The following is a 15909-nucleotide window of genomic DNA, read 5'->3' as shown; positions in this document are numbered from 1 at the left end:
AACCAAAACATAAGTGTAAAATGATAAATCATATTTCTATTTCTATGTTTGTAAAAGAGTTGAAGCCAGCTCTGGACAAAAAGCTTTTAAGCTGTTCAGCGGGTGACAGATTCTCGACCTTCGAGTTCATTCACATCCTGGTCAGGTGCAGCTTTAAAGGACAATGATCAGCTAGTGTGACCAGAACACAGTGACCATAAAAGGTCGCTGTAAAATGCAGCTTTAGTCAAATGACTCGATGTCACAGACAACAAGAGGACAATGAGAATGGGCTGATGCCAGGACGCCAGTTAGGGTACTTGAATGTCCACAACTCCAATATTTGTTGTGTAAGAAATCATTTCAGACAGGTTGATAGGATGGATAATCTGACACATGATGCTCTGGTGTCTGTCAATGTGACAAAGTGTCCAAAAATGTCTGTCAGCTTCACCAAGTAGACAACACTCCAGATTGTTGATGTATGACTCTTAGCTAATTTGTGATTTCTGGGCTATGACCCCACTTTCAATCTGCACATTATCATTTCCAGTATAGTGCACACTTGGTTGTTTCATGACATCCATTCTGTTGTGGACATGATGTGTTTCTATTTTCACTCAGTACTGTGTTGTAAGTTTGCTAATGAACTTGAGTTGGAAAGTTTGCATAACTTTCATGATACCAGTAAACGAGGCAGCTCGACTCCCCACGGGAACTTAATCAAGTGGCACAATTTGCCATTCTGCTGCTCCTCAGTTATTCCTAACGGCGATGAATTGGAGGAGATGATCTAAAAGCTCTCCAGAAAGTCTTCTCGCGTTACTCTACGGTCCATTCTCATCTCCGAGGGCAGTAAAATTGCTATCCTTTAATTTTCGAGGATTCATCCTGAACCCAGTCCAATTACGCAAGCAGGTACTCATCTATTCAAGGAAATGCCAAAGACGTAAAGGTTGTTGGGGGGTCAAAGTCTGCAGAGGATGATTCTGATATTAATTTCCAACACTAAGAACAAGTTTCATAAAACATTTGAATATTGAATAAGACTCAGACAGCAATGATATACACAGACAGACACATACATTTGTATTAATGCTATCCTAATAGATAACTACTGTCAGAAGGGATGTGTGAAGCCAAGCTGCATCCTCACCACAGCACAGATGATTTGTATATGAAAACTGGCATTCATGCTGTCAAGCAAGTTCCTCTAATTAAAACAAAGCTGCCTTTGCATAACAACTCATTTGGGAGAATTTCCTGAGTTTTCTACCAAATGTTCTGCCCTAATTTGAAATTCAAAGCTGGCGCAGCAAATTTAGAGAAGTTAATGTAGAATCCAATTAAAATTATTGCTTTTTTAAATAATATTTACTAGAGGCAGCATTCATTTCTTATTAGCGGAAGCCAAGACAGTTTCTTCTACAGTAAGTTGGGCAATTACTTCAAAACACTCTGAACGCTGTGATGCAGATCTGTCTTGAAAGAGTGTGCAATTATTCTTCAAGGAAATGAAAATGCTCTTAGATTCTTTCACAAAATGTAATATTTGAGTGAGATCAGAAATGACACAGTAAATGTTTAGAGAAAATGTAAATATGGAGCCAGCTGTGCTGATGATCCTGTATGGTTTTTTTTGCTTTGTTTTGTTTTTTTGCACAGTTTTCTGTTTGAAATTCTTGATTCCTCCCTCTTCAACAAAAATATAGAGACCAAACTGTCAAAAGCATTTTGGAAACCACCATCTGTCAACAAAGTAGCTTAAAAAAAATAACATCAACAGTAGCTGTCAATGTCAGACGTGATTTCTTTTTAAACATATTTTTTTAGGAGAGCAAGAAATCCCATTTTAAAAAGTGATAATAAAACATCATAGGAAATTGATGAGACTTGTATCAAGGTTTTCAGTGTGTCAAGTCTGTCAAGAGCATTAGATAATTCTCTGTGAGATGCCGGAAAATAGAATTTAAAAACAAAAACTGTCAGATGTAACTGAGCCACGCATTTGCAGTCTTTTACTGATAAGTTGCAGATCACAGAAGGGCTTCTGTGTGTGTGTGTGTGTTCATATGTTAGAGGTGAGAGAAAAGAAGGGGTCAGGAAGACTATGGCACTAATCCTTCAACATAAAAAAGCCACCCCAGCTTGCAGACTTAGGCGTCCTTCTCTCTCTCTCTGTCACACACAGTCTCACTCTTTCTTTTTCCTTCTCTGTGCTCTTTTAAATCCTCTTTGTCAGTGTAGCATCCATCAGGTCTCTCTGGTTGTTGTTGTAGCCTCTAACCTCCCGACACTCAGCGTGAAGAAAATGCGCTGCGCTAATCTCACCTCTGAGATTCACCAACTGATAACATTTCTCCCTGCATTCAACAACGTAATTACACTCACTTAAGAAATCTGAGGCAATGCAATCAGTGTATAGTGTTTGTGCATTCTAACATGTATAGGGCTGATAGGGCTGCTTTCTACAGTGCGTGACAGCATTTTACGCAAAGGGGAGTCTAGAAAGACCTTTTAAAGTGATCTCACTGAGCCATTAGGTCTTTAATTGTCGCTTTGCTTGAATACCCTCAGAGCTATTTATTTCCGCTACATGAGATAATGTGGGCAGAGGTGAAAGCATGTAAAAGTAAAGAGATGACAGGCCTGATTGAGGATAAAAAGACACTTTTATCATCAGTTGCAGCCATAGAAAAGCTCCGTGGGGTCAGGTTCAAAAGAGTATTTCATAAAATACAAATTCAGAAACAAACATTCAAGTTTCACAGCCTTTTAAAAAGACGTCTTTACTCTGGTGGAACCGTTTCATTGGGTACCTCTGTAATCTTGCAGGGAATTTCCAGTGGTGCACATACACTGAAACCCGTTGTGATTTTATCTCTCTGACTTCCTCTCAGTCTCCGTTGTCTCTTCCTTTGCATGAGGGGATAAAAGATTCGCTGCAGTTGATATGTTTGACCATCTGTCTGCAGTTTCATTTTTTAAAGTAGGTTGGTAAAGAAGTGGAGGCATCGGTCACACGAAAGGTTAATCTCTAAGTATATTACGCACATGTCCATGGTATTTCTATCTTTCAGAGGACACTCATTGATCTAATGCATTCCCCAGTTCTTTACCTAAATAATCACATCTAAATGCCTGATCTGAGGTCTTAAATTGAGCCAGGGCTGTCTGGTTTGGCACATTCATTCATCACTGCTCCACCTTACTACATCTATCTTCAATCATGTGCATGTTTTTGCAGTGTCTGTCTTAATACATCAGACAGTATGAACTAAAAAGCACCTTCAGTCATCCCATTTTGCCTGAGAACTCCAACCTAAGACTGTAACAAGATTCAAATATCAGGGTCCCTCTTCATACTGGAACAAGTTCTCCCAGAAAAATCAGCTTGCAGGTCAAACCTCTCCTCTGCCACTCAGATACTGCAGATGGTATGGATGGAAAGATGGGAGGAAAATAGGGGGAGAAAAATACGGCAGAAACTCACACAGACACCATTTTTTGATTTGTAACTAAATGAAAATTGGTTTGGCTATTCTGCCTAAAAACAACACAGTAATTGATTTCACTAAATGCTGTTTAACACGACGTAGGCTGACCTGAGATAAGTGAGCTAACCGATACATTAGCTTGCCAGCTCCACTTCAAGTTGAACTGTTGCTGAATTTCAAAGCAACTCCAATTACAACATGGCTCATTAATGTAAGCGAGTTTGATAATATCTAGCAGCAACATCAATCATGCCGGCATTATTTGAATATTTCAGAATGTAAATAAATTCCACATTATTGCATTTTAATTAATTGTCATCAACCTAATTTTTGTCTTTTTTATTTGTGGTTCAGCAGCTATGGCTCTGGGCCATCTGTAGGTTGAAGGTTTAAGCCCCAGTGCCACAAAGCTGCCACTGATGAACCCTTAACCGGATCTACTCTAGGGTTGCTGTAGTGCGTCTTACTTTGTCCTCAGTCCCACAGCTTCCTAACAAGCTGGAATATGTGTGCAATGACAGTAACTTTGAATCTTCTTTTTTTTACATTGCCACATTCAGAGCAGTGGGTTGCCCATGAACATCAGACCTTGTAGTTTAAGTGCTGTCTGTCAGACGATATCAGTAACAAATCTGCTCTTAATCATCTATGAATTGGTTTAGGTCTTTGTATGTAAAAATATTTAGTCATTGTTGCTGAAACCACAAAGCCCTGCCCCATATTAGAAATTCCAATTTAGCCCTTGCCTTACCCCAACCCTTACTGTAACTCTAACCAAATTCTTAGCACAACATGCTAAGTGATGTTTTCTTTTTTTAAAAAAATATTATTTCTTTTTAGGTGTAGATTCGGGATACTATAACAAATTGCAGTCAAATTTGTTCAAATTTTGTCTTATGTTTCTTTTGGAAGTAAATGTAACGGTTCATACAGAAGTATGCAAACAAGTGCGAAATCTATTTTGTGTCAAAGCAGTAAAAAGCAAGTGACAGTCTATTCCTTGCTGATTTCTGTCCTCCTGACTTTGTGAAGACTAAGTTTGTCTTACAGATTTCCTAAGGCGTCCCATATGCTGGTAGAGTTCACCAACGGATTAGGCTGCCAGGGAAACACATTTTTTATCTTGGCATTACTGTGTGCTAAGTGTTAAGACACAAGCATCTGTTTGCAGACTATTTCATGACTTTCTTAAGAATTTTAATTTAAAGCTGCATTTTATCTTCTATCTTTGTCTTTCTCTTGTCTCTATGCCATACTCTGCACGCCTTTCCACCAGATTCTTCACAACGTATTGCAGTCTTCATTTACAAGGAAGCTTTGTAGCTCAGCTTAAAAGCACACAGCCTTAAATCCAAGTCAGCTGCTGTAGAATTAAGCACAAGAAGTGTTCTGGACTCCCAGCGATGGATGTTTAGGTGTTGATTTGCTATAGCAGCACTAATGAAAGAGACAAGCATGGAGCAGTGTGAAACAAGGCATTACACAGAAAACAATAATGAATGAAGCATCTTAACACCCCTTTCTGATGAAACCTTTGCCTTTTACGGGCTTAATGGGATTCTTTCAAAAGAGGATCTCGCAGTGTGGCCTCTGGCTATATAAACTCGAGTATGAGTCTTTGTGTCTCAGTTGGGTGGCTGTGGAGAAGCAGCCACGGGGTATAATCAGCAATGAGCGATGAAAAGAGAAAAGGCAACACTGGGCAGTCATTTCATGGAAAATGCTGAATTGAAAATGGCACACAGTGAGGATAACTTTCCGAAAGATGATTTTTCTGGATGATAGTTCGATACAATGGCAAAAATTGGTGTGCCATTAGTTGCTGTACAGATATCAGGGAAAGTCAATCACAGTTCTATTTTTTCGTCTTAGCTGGTAGTTGGATACGCAAATCAGCTTCAATTACAAGCTATGACCAACTGTTGCAGGACCACGACACACATCTGTACGCTGTCATTACACACAGTCAAACACACAGCAATAGGCACAGTTAGACAAATACATACACATGTGCACAAATAAGGAAGAATTTGCGCTCGTATTTTGTACAGTTTTGTGCAAATTTGTTCCCTGTGTGGTAAAAATGATATTTTAAGTCATGTTGAATTTCAGTTTAATACTCATTCGAGTTTTTAATTACATAAATGGGTCAATATATAATTGCAGGACTTTATGTAACATAGTTGACAGGTATCATAGTTGACAATTTTGCTGTTTTCAGGCCTAAAATCAACATGGCCGCCTATAACCAAACACCACGACATTTTTAGAGAAAGATTCTTTTAAAATATAATATCTACAATTGAGTAAAAGTGAAATTGAAAGTTGTTTATGAAGATGTTGATATGAGATAAATCCACACTTGACTCACGAACTAGTACTTTATATTAAATAACTCAGAAAGCCTTGGAGTCTTGCGAGTCTTTCCTTCAGGAGGAAATGACATCATGTGGAGCAGGTCACGTGATCTGGAATTAACACACTTCATTGAGAGGTGCTTTTGTGATGGGTCACTTAGTTGAAAGTGATTTCTCGGACACAGATACAATTTGTTGTTTTTCCATATAAAATTTGATATATTGCCAAAAAAGAAATATCTGCCATGATTATTTCAACTTCATAAAAAGAACACAATAAGCTCATTTTATTATTGTTTAGCTAATTAGAAGGTGGTTGCTATTGAATTTGGACAGCTATTTAGTTGACATTTAGTGATGTCCAGTCATTTTGTATTAATAAGTGATTGCTTCCATCATAAATAATTCTGGAATTTGTAAAGACGAGATCATAATGAACACAAAAATATATATATTTTTATTTTCAATAAAAATGTATGCAAGATGTATCCCATGGACTTCGAAAGTCTCTCAGTTATATGTTGGCCCAAATATAGATTTCTTGCAGCTCATACGGAACTTTATAGTCCTACAGTGTTTAATGAGATAAGATAAATGTTAATTAGCTCATTCAGGGAAATTAACGGCAAACTCTTGGAGCTTATGCAAAGTCCATCCATTTCACAGTAAGTGGGCTTGTCATTCCTATGCATTCACTGACCACAGTGGAAGTATTGTTTCTTATCTGGTGGTAACCGGCTCAAGAGAAGGGACTGAACCTGGCTGGGCTCTGAAGATCAAAACATCCCTCAGAAAAACATCAATTTGGCTGTTTTCATCTGCTGCTGCGAAAGCAAGACTTTCATCAATGCTGTTGTCACTAGACCAGCCATCAAAGAATGTCCTGGAGTCTTGTCTTTAATAAAGCTTCAGAGCAACTGTCAACACCTGTGTGCTCAATAAAGACTGATAGGAATAGCATTAAAATCACTGAAAAGTTGTCAATAATGTGAACTGTGTGTAGAGTGCAAGGAGTGACGTCATACTATCAAATGAGTGAAGTATAGAATAGAATAGGTCTTTTATTGTCACTTTTCTAAAAATACTACGAACATTCGTACTAAATTGTGGAGAGCACCGGGCCGCTGCATCCACACACGTCACTATATAGATAAATATCAATATATATCATATTATATTACATGTTAGCATCACAAATTAATTTAACCATAATGCCCAGTAGCTGTAGCATTCAGTTCAATAAGTGTAGTTAAATTAAATAGAAATAGCATGCTCAACACCGGAAACATGAGAGAAATGTATTACCCAACCATGAAGTAATTAATACATGCAAGAGAAATTATGAGAAACAGACAGCAATTTAATGCCTCAGTGGAAAACAAGAAGTGTAAGGAAACTTGGCAAATGAACGTGGACATTTATCTCTGATGCTCAGTGAGAGTCACCTCAAAGCTACATCTTCTGTTGTTGGTGAAATTCATTTATACTCTTTTATTTTTTTCAGTGCTAGTTTGGCAATTCACCAGAGGCAAAACTTAGATCAAGTAAAAGTTAACATACCGAACATTGTTAATTTAACACGATACTTGATAGGAATTACTCGTGAAATTAATTTTGAAATAATGCCACACTCCTCAGGCACGCAAGTTGTAAAACATAGCTAAATATTAAATAATCTGCATCTGCGGCTGCACAGTATATTGTTGAATATAAAATATAGAGTTTGCTCTGTCTCTGACCCCAAACACATGTAAATACTACAATAAATAAATATTAATAAATCAATATTAAATAATACAATTAAATCTGAATATTAATATAATTAAATAATAATAATAATAATAATTTATATTATTATTGTTATTATTTTTATTATTAAGAAGCAGATTAAGAAAAATAAAATATATACCAAATAAATACAAAAATATATTTGGTATTTATTCTTATAATTTATACTACTATCTGTTATTATTATATTTACCTTAATATAAATATTATAATATTATAATTAATGTATTATTTCTAAAAAATATATATATTATTATTGCATATTACAGTGCATCATGGTATTTCTATAATATGACTCCTTGTGTGTGGATTACGACTTGAATATTTTTGTAATAAAGCAAAAGAGAAGAAAAAGGCATTTAAAGAAAAAAATCAGCAGTTTTGGATAATTAAATGAAAGAAATCCAGTGTCAACAGAACACAGCAGTTAAATAGCATTGTCTGAATGTCTGAAAAATAATTACTGATGGGAGGTAAATCAACTTATTCCTGTGAAATCTTTATCATATATAATTTAAAAAAACACCAAGAGTAACAGAAAGAGTACATCTGCAACAGTAAGAGGCATAAAAGCAGACATCATTACACCTTTCTTGTTCATAATAATTGCTCTCTTTCAGGCTGGCTATCTTGGGTGAAGTCACTTGGCTTTACCTCTCCTGATTCCACACACCGGCTCATTCTTCATCATAAAAGTTGCACCAAAGCGGAGCGTACAGAGCTCGCAGCTGAGATGAGATGGAAGGAACAAGCAATACAGCGAGAGATTCTGACAATGTGTGGGCCCTGGAGCAGCTGCTACAACACAGCCATATCTCTGTTCCTCAAAACAGGTTGACAACCCTTCTCTTTTGCTGGAGGATTTGAAATTCAACACTGTAGTAGAAAGTATGAAGAAACCTATGCAGCATCAGCTCATCTGTTGTACAGATTCATGTTGTCACACTGCCATGGGGGTTGTGCTCGATCTGGTGGGTGGTATGTGTCAAAGTAGCATCCACATGAATGCAGGGACTCAACTTTCCCCAGCAGGATACTGCATTATATGGAGATGATCAATGCTCTTTACTCTCCCTGTCAGTGTTTTTGGGCTGATCGGTGTATATCTCCTCATCTAACCCTCCTCCAAGCATGTAAATATCAGTGCCCTGAGCATATTTTCTAAATGTCAAATTCTCCTTTTGGAGGAAAAGCTATAAATAATTTATGACTTCACAAGTTTCTAAGAACAACAATTGTGGCACAGCTGTTGACACGGGCTCACACAGTGGAAACGAGACTAATGGCTACGGTTGTGAAGCTAACAGCTTTGGCATCAGGGTTAAATTAAAAACTCTATGTGTGAGGCACGGAATGGTTTATAGAAAGACCCTTTTCACACAAGTGTCATAGTGAGACAACAGAGCTGAAGCTGTGATAAATAATGATTTTGTCTGACTCAGGAGGGCCTGTGTGAGTCAACTGTATACTGCTAAGCAAGTATTGATAATTGGCTCACCTAAATCAAGCATGCATATTACAAATTTTATTAGCTGTATCTGCAAATCATGTGTATAAAAATAGATTATCAATGTGACCGTAATTCTACAAGAATAAAAAGCCAACTGGATGTACAGAAGCCCACTGAGGACACTTCAGTGACCCTTTTCCTGTCATTTACAATATGTTTTCATTCTTACCCACTTCACTTGCTTATATCCAGCAAACTCACCGTTTTTCCACCTTCTCATAATTACTTGGTTCAAAATTGATGAAATCCACTTGTCCTCATGATTAGAGTCACCAGGAGTGGAAACACACCCATGGGCATAGAGGCAACCGTGCAGATAAGCAGTTGCTTAGTAATAAGAGTGTAATTGCCGAGCAAAAACAAATGCTCTAGCACGAACTGTTCGCTGTTGAATTATGGATTCGACTTCATTAGATGCAAAGGACATTTTTGACGCACATGAATGGGATCAAAGCACTTAGATATGCCAAGTGGGAACACATTAGTTGCATGTGCGACGTGTTTAGTACACAAAAGCTCTGTGTATGAACTTTTCATGATATGAGTCTTCTCTTCTATCACTATTTTATTATGGTTCTCTTTTCATCTAGCGTCACAGTCCACCTTCTCTTCCAACACAATTTGCATTTCATTTCCTGTGCACTTTAAGTGTACATGATTTCTTACATAATTATATAAAAAAAAAAACACTGCCTGGTCCTAAAAAAAAATGCACAAAACAAACTCACGTGGAATGTGGAATTGCCTCATGTAGTTGCCCCTACACAAAGAAAGACTATACAAATTAATAAATAGAATTCATACAATGTGCCTAATGGTGTCTAAAGGAAAAGAATAGCTTTTTCCAATGTCCAGTCATAGGCAAGTTGAAAAGCAAGTTTGAAAGAGAGGGAGGAGGTGCAATAATAATTTAGGTATGACTAATGGTCTACATTTAGCAATTTTTAGCCTGAGGTTTCTCATTCACCTAGACACAAATGGTGGAAAAGCTCCTGCAACTGGGAGCAACTTGGGGTTTGGCATCTTGCCCAAGAACACTTCAGCATGGTGAGCAGCCAAAGATTGAATCGCCAACTTTACAACCAACGTTCTGTTTTTGGGTGGTCTGTTTGTCCATATATGCATCGATCTGTGCAGCCCATTCTTTTTAAAATTCTCAAGGATGAAATGGTTCGATTTAGCGGTCAAAGGTCAAATGCTGAAGGGATGTCATTTTATATCCAAAAGGTCAAAAGCCAAGTCTGGACAGACATGAATATAAACTGGTAGGTGGAGGCATACATTGTGAATTGGTAACTGTAGTTTTTCAAGCTTGCCTTTTAAACAATACTTGAAAGCCCCTATGACCACTAAAGCAAGTTTTGCCAGATGGAACACGATGAAACTGCAACTGAGGTTCAGTGCAGAACAGCCTGTTCTTTGACATTTCAGTGTTCGGCATGGCAAATGAAGACACACCTGAGGTTAGGAGGAATTAGTTTGCATGCCATTCTTGAATGAAATCATTTAAAAGAAGAATGTTTTGATTTTGTCCTGATTCAGGAGAGTCTAAGCTGAAAAAAGCTCCTCTTGACAAAAACAGCAGAGTTGTCACATCTGTCTGCTCGAGCGCAAAACAGCGGAGTGGTGCGCTCTTTACACAATAACCACAACCATGTGATGGTGATTAATGACTACTGTGCTGACTAATTAGGATTTGTGATGGTGTGAAATGCTACAGCGGTCTGTATGCAAGACAAGACTGAATGAACATGAAATATGTCAGTCTAGACTAGAATTATAAAACACTGTCCTGACAAGTATAGATTTGCCAAAAACAGACTGTTTTTTGTGGCAATTTTGCAATTATTTAACAGCACACAATGGACATAGAGCTTAAGGACAGAATTATATTTAATAAAGATCCGGCTGGCTGGGAGTCAAACCAGGGGACTCAGCTGCTGAGGGCATTTCAGCCCATGTGGTATGTGCCCTTACCATTCCATCTGTTCACCCTGTCTGTTTTTTATTGTTAATATTACACCGTAATGTGGTTACAAGCAATGTGATTTTAATACAAAGTGCAATCTGAATTATATGACTGCCCCAAGGCGTGTAACTAAAAAGCAAATAAATAAAAAGTGCCTTACAATGCCTACTGACACACCCATGTGTGAATGACAAATTGGTAGATAATTACAGAAGTTGACAAATGTTGGATAATGCTGCGAGAAGATGCAATAAGAATTATTTTTAGCTCACATTCGCCACCGACACCTTACACCCTCAAACAAGCCATGAAACAGCGAAAATACAGCTGTGCCAAAGTGAGGAAGGAGACGAGGTTTGAATTTCCACTTTAAGTTCTCTTTTTTGTTCTTTACACTCGAATTTTTCTACTTTTTGTACATGAAACACCATCTAAAAAGTATGAGAAAGACTGTGTCACTATCCGTCTTTCTGTGATCCATCACGTCTAGCTGTTATCTGTCACTACAGGCTTTGCACCCTACATTCAATTGTGGCCATTTGGAGCAGATGTAAACACTTCAGAGGTGCTGGACTGACATTCTCAAAGTCATCTCTGAAAAAAGTGTTTCTGATTTTTTTTTTTCAAGGAATAGTCTGGATCACTGATGCTCAACTTATGCATGGATATGGTGAGGACTTGCCCACTGACCCTTTTGTAATTTACAAGGAGAATAAATCGATCTGCACTGGTATTTTTTGCTTGTTTACAGAGCAAATATTCAATACCGCCCCTTGGCTGTTACACAGAAAATCAGAAAATAAGAACAAGTTGAAGAAAATGGCTTAATGAATCTTCATTTTATCTGATAAAAACTATTGTTTGTTTATTAAATGGCCCCTGACTTCCTGTCATTCTGCCAAAGTGGCCTCTGGGCAAAGCGAGTCGAGTGTCCCTGGTCTGGATGTATCCTGTCTTTAGCTTACATAATATTTAATCCTGTCATCAGTCATGTCCTTTGGAGCCTTTTTGACCCAAACTCAGTGAATATATGTGTAGCCACGCATGAAGACAAAGAGCAGAGTCTTTACTGAAGGACACACTAAAAGTACGGTAGCTAAAAAAAAATGCCCATCCCACTATGCCAAGGGAATATTTTTGTTCATATTAGCTAATGGGAGTAAAGTGAGGTCCTCCAAAAAGTGTACACAGGAGAGAGCGAGAGATGCAATGCAAACTTTCAAAAGAGTGTCTTGCTGTAAACCTCTCAGTGACTGAGTATTCTTTATCATTAAAAAAAAGTCATTTTGTTTGTTTAATATTAGGCTGTAATAGAAAACGTAAAAGAGAAAATTTCATTCTTAGTGCTATTTAATCTCTCTTTGTGCAAAGGAAAATACATTTGTTCTTGTTCTATTTTTATTTCTTTCCCTTGACCTGAAACCTATCAAGAGCTTTTTGGAAGAGACAGCCTCCTCCACTGAAACTCAAACTCCTTTTGACAAATCCTGACTGCGTGGGAGGGGCTGTGCTAGATACGCACAAACAGCAGGACTTTAAAATCAAAAAGAAGGAAAAAATGTTCTCAGACATTCCAGTGCTTACACCATGAAGCCCTGAGCACATCATAAATGTGAAGTCAAACAGCCAAAAATGTTTCTCTGGCGAGAGTGTACTATAGATGGCTTGGTGAAAGAGAATTTCTATACAACTGTATGTGTTTCATTTAAGCAGTGTGATTTATTTGGTTCTTACATTACATACTGAAAGGGATTTCAGGCTACATTTAAGTGAAAATGTGTGTGAAAAAGAAAGTGGAGAAAGCAGAGCTGAGGGTGGTACTAGAAGAAGTCACTATTCATTGGATGCTGGTGAGATGAGGGTGAAATGTGGATTTTCAGAGCTTGGTCCGTCGTTGGTTTTCAGTTCCCTCTGGCCAAAATTGACCCTCCTCAGAGCGCTCAATATAGGAGAAACTAAGTCCAGTGGTTCACTCAATGAGATTGTTGTGGAAAAAAAATGTAAAATAAAAATGTTGCAGACGCTTTGAACAGTCCTTGTCCGCAACTTTGCTAAAGTAATTTATAATTCGCACGAAATGTGTAATTTCAATCCATCACACAGCATTTGCACCGAGAGAGCACTCTGATGTGCCGAGAAATCAATGAGCTTTTCATCTTTTCATATCAACCTGCTCTCGCTCAAGATGCTTTCCAATGAGTGGGCAGCACAGAGGCTGATTTGCCGTCCAAACAGCCCCTCGGGACTTAATAAAATATTGGCGCAGCAATTTCTGTGAAAGGACTTTTAAAAAAGTGTCAAAAAACAGACAGTTCAGTGAAAGGTAAGTCTGTCAGTCTGGCTTCTGCGTCTACGACGGATGACTGGCAGTAAAAAAACCCATTTGATTTATTTATATGTAGAGGAAAAATATAGCGGCCGTTATTTTGTACTATATACCTACATTGTTTTCCCTTTTATTTCTTTTTGCCCTCTCTCCTTCATCACATCTTTTCTCTCATCGGTTCCTGCTTGCTTTCCAACCATATTTTCACAGTAAGTAGAAAACCAGCTGGTTCACTGGTGTGACTATCAGAAAATGCAATGTAAACCAATCCCATTAGCCATTTAGTCGAGGGTGGAATGGGGGTTGACCATGGGCATGTGGGATTAAGCTTTCACACCAACACATGCACATAATCAAACACACATACATACATACCTCCAGTAGTCCAACACAAGACACAAGGTCATGGCATTTTCATGTCAGAACAGGATGAAAATAGAAAGAGGGCCATGAGCTGGACAGACTGAGGCACAATGAGTCAGTGGGCTGATAACACAGACAGACTGAATCAGTGGGCTGAAAGCAGAAGGCAGTTTGTGAGTGTGTGTGTGTGTGTGTGTGTGTGTGTGTGTGTGTGTGTGTGTGTGTGTGTGTGTGTGTGTGTGTGTGTGTGTGTGTGTGTGTGTGTGTGTGTGTGTGTGTGTGTGTGTGTTGTCGTGTTTCAAGGGGGAAGACAGAAGAGAGGACATCAGAGAGACGATGTTCTTGGGTTTTTAGGGGTTTAGCTGCAGGTGGGGAACACCAGACCTGCAGGTCCCTGTGGATGTGTGCAAACAGTTCAACCCCAAACACAGGCTCAAAATAACTCCTGCCCCCTTCATTCCAATTATATCCATTCTCTCCCTCCTTTTCATTCACACACATATTCACAAATACATATTTCTCTGCTGTCTTGCAGGTAATATGCTGCTTTTATACCAAATTATACTCCTACATATAGTGCAGTTTTTACACCTGGGCTACTGCAGAGTAGTGTTTTAGCTATGGAAATATATGATAAAAATATTCAGATTTCTGCTGAAGTGAACAGAATATGATTCTTATCTGACCTAGCTGGCTCAGATACAGCAGCAGCCAACAGCCTTACTAAAACTGTCACAGCAATACTCCAATAAATGGGTGCTAAGCAATGAGAGGAGAGGAGAGGAGAGGAGAGGAGAGGAGAGGAGAGGAGAGGAGAGGAGAGGAGAGGAGAGGAGAGGAGAGGAGAGGAGAGGAGAGGAGAGGAGAGGAGAGGAGAGGAAGGACTGTGGTGTGATCTGATCTGAGAGTTGGCAGTTGTGGCTTTTCCACAGGGAAACACTGTCCTCTTGTGGTAGAGATGATAAGATGAGAGATTGTCAAAAACCTGAATGGTAAGACATTCTCTACTAGAATAGCATCAGTCAGGATTAGTCATTTATGCAAATATGCTTTATGTGTCAAGATAAAGACAATTTTCCAAAACTTAAACAAACTGCATGTAGCGTGGCATTCAAATCCACAATCACATTGACAGTGACAAGCACCTTCAAACAAAAAATCAGCCACTGTCTATACACCGCTTAATCTTCGTTAGGGTCGCAGGGGGCTGGAGTCTATCCCAGCTGACTTGAAGTGAAGGCAGGGGACACCCTGGACAGGTCACCAGTCTATCATCAAGGCTACACAGAGAGACAAAACAAGTATACTCACATTCACACCTACGGACAATTTAGAATCACCAATTAACCTCAGCATGTTTTTAGACTGTGGGAGGAAGTCAGAGAACCCACACATAGAATAGAATAGAATAGAATAGAATAGAATAGAATAGAATAGAATAGAATAGAATAGAATGCCTTTTATTGTCACTATACACAAGTACAATGAGATTTAGAGCATCTCCATCAGTGCAAGATACATGTAATAAAAATCACAAAAAAGGATAAGTCTCCAAAGAAAGATCCCAGGTCCAGGCTGGCATATGAACCGGGGATCTTCTAGCTGCAAGGCTAACCACCAAGCCACTGTGAAGCCCTTTCAATAAATATGAGGTGAAAAAAATATTCAAAAAGTATATACTGCCATGGTAACCACAGACCAGAAATTTATTGCCCCAGAGCCAAATATACCTGCAGAAAGGACACAACTAAAACTACTGAAAATAAGAGACATAAAGTTATCGAGATGCAATGATGGCATATAAATATATGGAGAGAGAAAGGGAGAAGAGATGCCCAGTTCTTCTCTGTATGTCCCCCTAGCAGCCTGGGCCTACAGCAGCATAACTACAGGATGGCTCAGAGTCACTTGAGACAGCCCTGACTATAAGCCTTATCAAAAAGGAAAGTTTTCAGCCTAATTGCTTTCTAAACCCAAACTGGGAGCTGGTCCCGCAGGAGAGGAGACTGATGGCAGAAGGCTTCCATTGTACTTTAGGAAACTCTAGGAACTACAACTAAGTTTGCACTCTGAAAGCAAAGTGCTCTGTTGGGGTAATATGGTACAATAAGGAGATCCTT

This window comes from Acanthochromis polyacanthus, chromosome 17 (genome assembly GCF_021347895.1).
Source record: "Acanthochromis polyacanthus isolate Apoly-LR-REF ecotype Palm Island chromosome 17, KAUST_Apoly_ChrSc, whole genome shotgun sequence".
Lineage (NCBI taxonomy): Eukaryota > Metazoa > Chordata > Actinopteri > Pomacentridae > Acanthochromis > Acanthochromis polyacanthus.
This window is presented reverse-complemented; position numbering follows the sequence as displayed.